Genomic DNA, 7,374 nt, shown 5'->3' with positions numbered 1-7,374 from the left:
GGAAACGGAGCTTTTGGCTCATAAGTAGTTTCCACATTTGGGTTAACATGTGTGGGATTTTCGTGAATGGTATTTAGACGAGAAGAGCTTGGAATTTGATTGGAAGAGCTTGAATTTGGATTTTTCAAAGGAGGTTCTTTTTCATTTTTGTCTCCATCAACCTTGTTGTCAACCACTCTACCACTCCTAAGGGTGGTGATTGCTTGAACATGCTCATGACTCGGCCCACTCGATGGAGGGATTTCATCAATCGCATGCATCCCTCTAGGATTTTCAAATGGTTGAACGAGAAGCTTACCTTTGTCCTTTTGAAGCAATTGGTTCACAGAGTTAGCTATTTGGCCCACTTGATTTTCGAGCTTAGCTATGGATTGAGTATGAGAGTGAACCATTTGAAGAGTAGGCTGCAAAGATGTCAAGAATTGCTTGTTGGAATCTATAATTTGCTTGTTTAATGACTCTATCATTTACTTGTTTGCAGCCACAATTTCATTAGTTGGGTACACCAGAGGTTGATTAGAGACATTTGGATTATACGGAGGATGGTAGCTTGAAGAGGTTAGAAATTGCCTATTTTGAAATTAAGGAGGGGGCTTATTTTGATGCCCTTGATTTTGGAATTGGGAATTTTGTGGGGCTTGTTGCCACCACGAAAAATTCGGATGATCTCTCCAACCCGGATTATAAGTGTTGGAATATGGATTATTCCTGGGCCTTGAGAATATGGCATTCGCTTGCTCTTGATTTGGATTGGGAAATTGCTCCGGTGTGGGGTAATCTTCCATGAGATGGAATGAACTAGTTCATAATGAGCATACCGAACTTGCCGAATTTTGAGATAATGAAGGAGAGAGATGTGGTGCCATCAATTGATAGAATTAATGAGCTATGGCATCCACTTGAGATGATTCCTCCCTTATTGACTTTGGTTGACAAGGGTTGGTGTTCTTTGCATTGGTTGAGGTCGGGGCCCTACGAGAATTATGTTGAAGTGAATTTTCGCTTAAATTCTCTAGTAGGGTCCAAGCCTCATCTGCATTCTTGGACATGAACATCCCACCACAAGAAGAGTCAACCATGAATCTATGGGGTTCGGTCAAGCCAGCATAGAAAGCTTGCACTAATTGCCATTTTGGAATCAAATGATGCGGACATTTTCTAAGAAGATCTTGTAGCCTTTCCCAAGTCTTGTGGAGTTGTTCTCTATCCGTTTGAGAAAAGCTAAGAATGGAACACCTCATTTGGTTGGTTTTACTCACCGGATAATACTTCTTAAGGAATTCTTGCTGTAATTTAGCCCAAGAAGTGATAGAATTTGGAGTGAGTGAGTTCAACCAATACTTTGCCCTATCTTTTAAAGAAAATGGGAAAAGATATAGATGGAGTGCATTCTCAGGGAAACCTCTCAATCGGATGGTCGAACAGATTTCAAGGAATTCATCAAGATGCTTATACGGATCTTCATTATCAAGGCCATGGAAAGATGGAAGCATTTGAATGGTACTTGATTTGATCTCATATTGAGCCGCATCAATGCTTGGCATCACTATGCATAAGGGTGAAGCATAGGTGGTAGGGATGAAATGGTCTCTGATAGTTATTAGCTCTACATTTGGAATTTCGGCCCTATCATTATTAACCCCTTGATTCCCCAGATTTTCTTCATTATTCGCTATTGTGTTAAATTCAGTTTCAAGTTCTTTTATATGAGAGGATTCCCTAAGGTTTCGTCTAAGAGTTCTTTTAAGTGAATTTATATCAATTAGCGAGTCAATTGTGTGGGTATGGAAAGTGATCTACGGCCAAACATCAACAATTCGCAACACAATCATCACAACAATTCATCTTCCACAACTCCACATATGATGTTCCCTTTCTCCTCAATTATCAAGACAGAAATAAAATTAGCCACGACAAGGACTGATGCTTGCAATTGAAAATATACAATAAAATATCCTCGACAAGGGCTCACAATTTAACTATCACTAAATTTAACACATGCACGATATATTACAAATTCAAAACTAGAAGGTTAAGAGGCTTACCTAAAGTCCTCTAGACTTACAGATTCTCTAGTGTGCTTCCAGCGAGCCTTGAGTCCCTAGAATCTCACTTACAACACAAGATGGTCAAACTACACAAGAAATATTCACAATTCATGATATTAACAATCACACTAAAATTATCCCTAAAACTTCGGTTGCTAAACCGTTTACAGTCCCCAGCAACGGTGCCAAAAATTGATCAGCGGGGGCCCGTGGAGCGCCAGCGGGTCCTTGACTTCGCTAGGGAAGCTACTGGAGCATTTGGCGGGCACCCGCGGTGGCTCGGCGGGCGCCCGCAGGGGCTTGTGAGGCCTCGCCAAATGAGGCAGAGAGTATAGGAAAACGGAGGGCTCCCGCGATGGCGCGGCGGGCGCCCGCGGGGCCTGTAGCTGCATTTCAAACCAGGCTTTATTTTGTAAGCCTTTCCGAGTCGGAGCTTTTATGCAAGCTCCACCATGAACACTAAGCCACGAGGGGTGCAATAACGGCAATAGAAGAGACTTGATCCAAAATGACTCCCCGAACGGCGCACGTGTTTCAACACAAATGATGCCAAAACCACTTCATTGATCATTCTCAGGCAGAATACCTGAAATCAGAAATACATGCACAAATGGAGTTAAACTGTACATTATACTCCATTCATGGACTTAACTAGTGCAAGAAGGGGCGCTTGAATATGCAATATTCGGCGCTTATCAATATCCCAATTGAGCTAGTAGTGCATTGAAAGCTTTTATTCTTGGTTAAGGTAGATAACAACCCCTTTTCACTAAGTAGCCGGGATTCTAACCTCATCAAACACTGAACTTCTTGTGTCGAAAGGTGGAGGGCCCAAACTCTAGGTTAATAATTGTTCAAAAAAAAAAAAAAAAAAAAAAAAGAAAAAGCAAAAGCAATAAAAAATGGTGAGGACTTCTCTTGAAAGGTAAGAAGTGGGAAATGATTAGATGGTTGTTGTCTTGATTTGTAGCGTAGTTAATTTGAGCTTGTAAGTCTGCAGGGGTATTTGAATGCCTAATGCCCTAAAGCCATCTGGTTTGGGAATCATTGACCTAACGCTCGACCTCATGGATCACTAGAAAGCTTAATAGATCAACACATTGCACCATGCTTCCATCTTTGATCCTTAAAAAAAAAAAAATTAGAGTGAAAAGAATAAGCACACCTAGAACAATAAAGCTTTAATAAAAGGTCCACTTTTTATCTTGATGATCGGTACTAGATTTGTGTGCTAGTTTGAGGGTAAGGATGTGATCATTTCTCTAGTTGGCTAAGATAGCAACACATTTGATGCAGGTCCACTCAAAAAGGATTCTAGAATTGTTTTGATTTGCATGATTAATTTCTTGATGTGTGGAAGACCATACTTGCTTGCTTGATGTTGAGATTTTGGGAGATTGTTTAGAAATGTTTGAAAAATTGCATACTTCAGGTAGTTTTCTCCCAATGTTTGTTTGCAATATTGGTGCCTCTTTTGAAAGAATGAGCTTAATGTTTGTGGGTATCATTTCTGGAAAACCTCATGAGACTTCACTCGACCACTAGGGGTAATCTAGGGGTTTAAAAGGCTTGTTGCATATGCTAAGTGTAATCGTGTTCCTTACGAAAGTGACGTTATCCATTTATTGTTTTCTAGATTCATACTTGTATAGTTATTCATTTCATTCCTTTACTTTCTAGTTCATTGCTAGGGACTAGCAATATTTAAGTTTAGGGGTGTGATGAGCGCTGAAAAGTCGTATTTAAATCCCTTAAGCTTAGGCATTCTAGTACCTTTATCTATCTTACTTTACCATTCTAGATTGATTTCGTATTATTTATATTTTTAGGCACTTATTCCAAAAATAAGCTAACTTAGCCGAATAAGAGCTTAATTGAAGTAATTCTGGGATTAAACAAAGAAAATAGCAAAGTGGAGAAAGAAGGAAGCAAATGAAGCCAAAGGTGGGAAGCGGCAAAGTTCGATCGATCCAACTTTAAGGTTCGATTGATCGAACACTGATCGATCTTAGCACTTCAAGATAGATCCAAACCTTTACCCAAAACATAAAGTCCAAAGTTCGATCGATCCAACACCACCCTTCGATCGATCGAACACTTTTGTCCTTATTCAAATGATTGATCTTATCCACAGCTGTACTACCCACTAACCACTTTTATCCTTTTCCCAAAAATATCTCCCAAAATATCTCGGATTTGTCTTTTCCCAAAAAGCTCAACTAGTTGGATCGATCCAGCCTCATGTCGATGGATCTCAGCTAGTTCAATCGATCCAAGTCCAAGGTTCAATCGATCGAACTTCCTCCAGTGCGAAAAAGTTAAAAAGCCAGCTTATTCAATCCGTCCTCTATCCAGTCAGTAGAGAATATTCTTTGCACTACCCTAGATCATTTGGTGTGTCACTTAACCTACCTATAAAAGGAATATGACGCACTTTTTGAGAGGGAGATTTTAGCATTTGGTAGATACAACTTTAGAGGCTATTCTTAGTGTAGAAGAAAAGAGGAGGAGGTTAGAGACACCATTGGAGTTCTTCATCAACAAGGAGCAGATTTCAACCATGTAGTTAGCCCTTGAGGGTTGGAACAACATTACCATGAGTGGCTAGACATCCTCTTGGGGCTAGAGTTAGCCCCAAGCATGCTTTCTATATCTTAATCTTGTGTATTATTGAGGGATTAGTGTTGTAATTAATGTTTTGACACTTTGATATATATAGATCTTGATTGTTCAATGATTTATGTGGTTAAATGATTTCAATTGATTATTTCATTCTATCCATAAGTCTATGTATGTTAGAATAGATGTTCATGTGCTTGTCTCTAGATTTTGTGTTATTGATGCATGTCTATGTGTATTGATGTTATAGATTTAGAGATTGTCAAAACACAGTGCTTAATGAAATGCTCTTGTGATTTTCTTAATGGTTCATACTTATTCCTTGATAGATTGTGCCTCTCCCTTAGTTTATTTTCATGCTAGTAGTGTAGATGTAGTATAGTTGTAGTGTAGTGTTAAATGGGAGGACAATCCATGCTTGTTGTTTGATAATCCAAGCTTTTGAATGCAAGTAACATATGTCTCTAACCTTGTGTTGTATTTGGATTGTGAGCTTAATGAAATGATTAATGACTTGTTTTGATCTATTATACCTTTCACATGTCGTTTAGACAATATATGCTTCATTGTTTAGCTATATTGTGCCTTTCACATGATGTTTAGACAATATATGCTTGACTAGCCATCCTTGCTTGTTGAATTAGCCAAACACACACACACACACACACACACACACACACACACACACACACACACACACCAATATTGCAACACACCTTTTGCCCTCATTAGTCACTTGTCAATGGTATAAAAATGCATTGCTTGGTGGTGATCTCTAAACCCCAAGACTCTTCTCTCTATTACTTACTCTTAGTTGCATTCTTTTGTTATTACCTAATTCAATTTAGTTGCTCTCTAATCAACTAACCAACCAATTGTTTGATCACTTGACCTATTAGCCCTAATAGCGATTCCACAACCTTGTCTAACCCTTACAATCCCTTGGGATGATCCTTACTCACCCTAGCTATATTTATAATGAAAGGTAGTAGTGGCTTTTATAAATGTAAAACTGTTGGCCCTCGCCTAAAATTCACACTCTCAAACTTGATGGTAGTGCGGCCTTCGTCCATTAGTTTTTGGTGCCGTTGCCGGGGATAGATCGATTTGATTTGGCAACGTTGTATTTGTGGAATCAATTAGGATTAGTACTCTTTTGATCGTGTCTTTACTTTACTTTTATTTTTATTTTTGGTTACTTGTTATGTTGTTCTTACTTGACTAGGTGCATTGTTGGAGAGGAAGCAAGCAAAGGAGCATTCAAGCTAAACAAGCAAAGTAAAAAGCTAAAAATTTAAAAAATTTGCTAAGCTAAGGTTTAAATTTGGAGTTGAAGTGCTAAAGGACTTTGTGAGACTTTCTTTACTCAATCTCTTAGTTAAATCGTCGGCCCGTGTGGAGGCTTGTTTTTAATTGTTGTTTGCATCATTGTTGTTAAAGCATAGGAGTATGGGTTAAGTGTTTGTGGAAGAAGTCTAATTGTATTGTTGTGAAGGCATAGTGTTTGTCATTCTTTGTGCTTGTTGTGTTTTGCATTGTGCATGCATGGACGTCGTTCATTGAGACCCACTCTTGTCCCTTTAGATTTGCATCTTGAATCCATCGTTAGAAATCTTAGGGGAAGAGGAAGTTCAAATAGAACCAATCTATCAATGGATGACCATAATGATGATCATGTTGAGGACCTTGGTAACATGGACCAACAAGGTATTCTTCATCCTAATGTGCACAATGAAAACATACAAGTACTATTAGGCATGCCTAGGCCATTCATTCACCGACCACCACAACAACAAGGCCAAGCTCCATATGGAATGCCAAGGCCAATGTATACTCCACAACCTCCCATCATCAATCAAGGAATTCAAAACCAAGGTGGTCATGTTACACCTCAAGTACCTAATCCACCTCTTGCTTTAAGAGACCATTATGTGCCTAATGAGTATAATGCACCTACATGCATCCAATTGCCTCCATTTAGAGAACATCATTATGAAACTAAGCCACAAACCATGCAAATGCTTCCTAACTATCATGGACTTCCAAGTGAAGAACCTTGCAGGCATTTGGATGAGTTCTGTAAAGTATGTTCCACCGTAAAATATACGGACATGCCGAAAGAGGTTTTAAGACTCAAACTTTTTCCATTCACCTTAAAAGACAAGGCAAAGTATTGGTTTAACAATCTTAGGCCTTTTTCAATCACTTCTTGGGCAGAAATGCAACAAGAGTTCTTGAAGAAGTACTGTCCGGTTTCAAAAACCAATGCCTAGAGAACCTCAATTAGAGAATTTTCACATGGGGATGGAGAAACGTTTCATGAGGTATGGGAACGCTTCAATGAGTTGCTTAGGAAGTGTCCACATCATGGCATGCCCAAATGACAATTAGTTCAATATTTCTTTGAGAGCTTATCGGACAATTATAAGGGTATGGTTGATGCTTCCATGGGTGGCTCATACATTGAAAGGCATGAGGATGACGTGTGGCGTCTTTATGAGAGCATGAGTGAAAATTCTTTGCATAAAACATTATCATCCAAGAATGGTAGAAATTCTCAAGGTAGGAAGAGTGTTGGCTTACATCAAGTCGACCATTCAAATGAAATAGCCGCCAAAATGAAGTCCTTATCTCAAAGGTTTGATCAATTTTTGATTAACCAAAACTCGGCGAACCAAGTATCTTCCTTCCCTAACCATTCTCATTA

General features: G+C 39.0%; 1 pseudogene; it reads right to left on the bottom strand.

The window, feature by feature from the left end:
• Window positions 1-6,942: 6,942 nt before the first annotated feature.
• On the bottom strand, window positions 6,943-7,041 carry LOC132287311 (small nucleolar RNA R71; annotated as a pseudogene).
• Window positions 7,042-7,374: the final 333 nt, after the last annotated feature.

This window comes from Cornus florida, unplaced genomic scaffold (assembly GCF_030987335.1).
Source record: "Cornus florida cultivar Cherokee Brave unplaced genomic scaffold, ASM3098733v1 CherokeeBrave_3.0.0_Hap2_Chr11, whole genome shotgun sequence".
NCBI classification, from domain to species: Eukaryota; Viridiplantae; Streptophyta; class Magnoliopsida; order Cornales; family Cornaceae; genus Cornus; species Cornus florida.
This window is presented reverse-complemented; position numbering and strand designations above follow the sequence as displayed.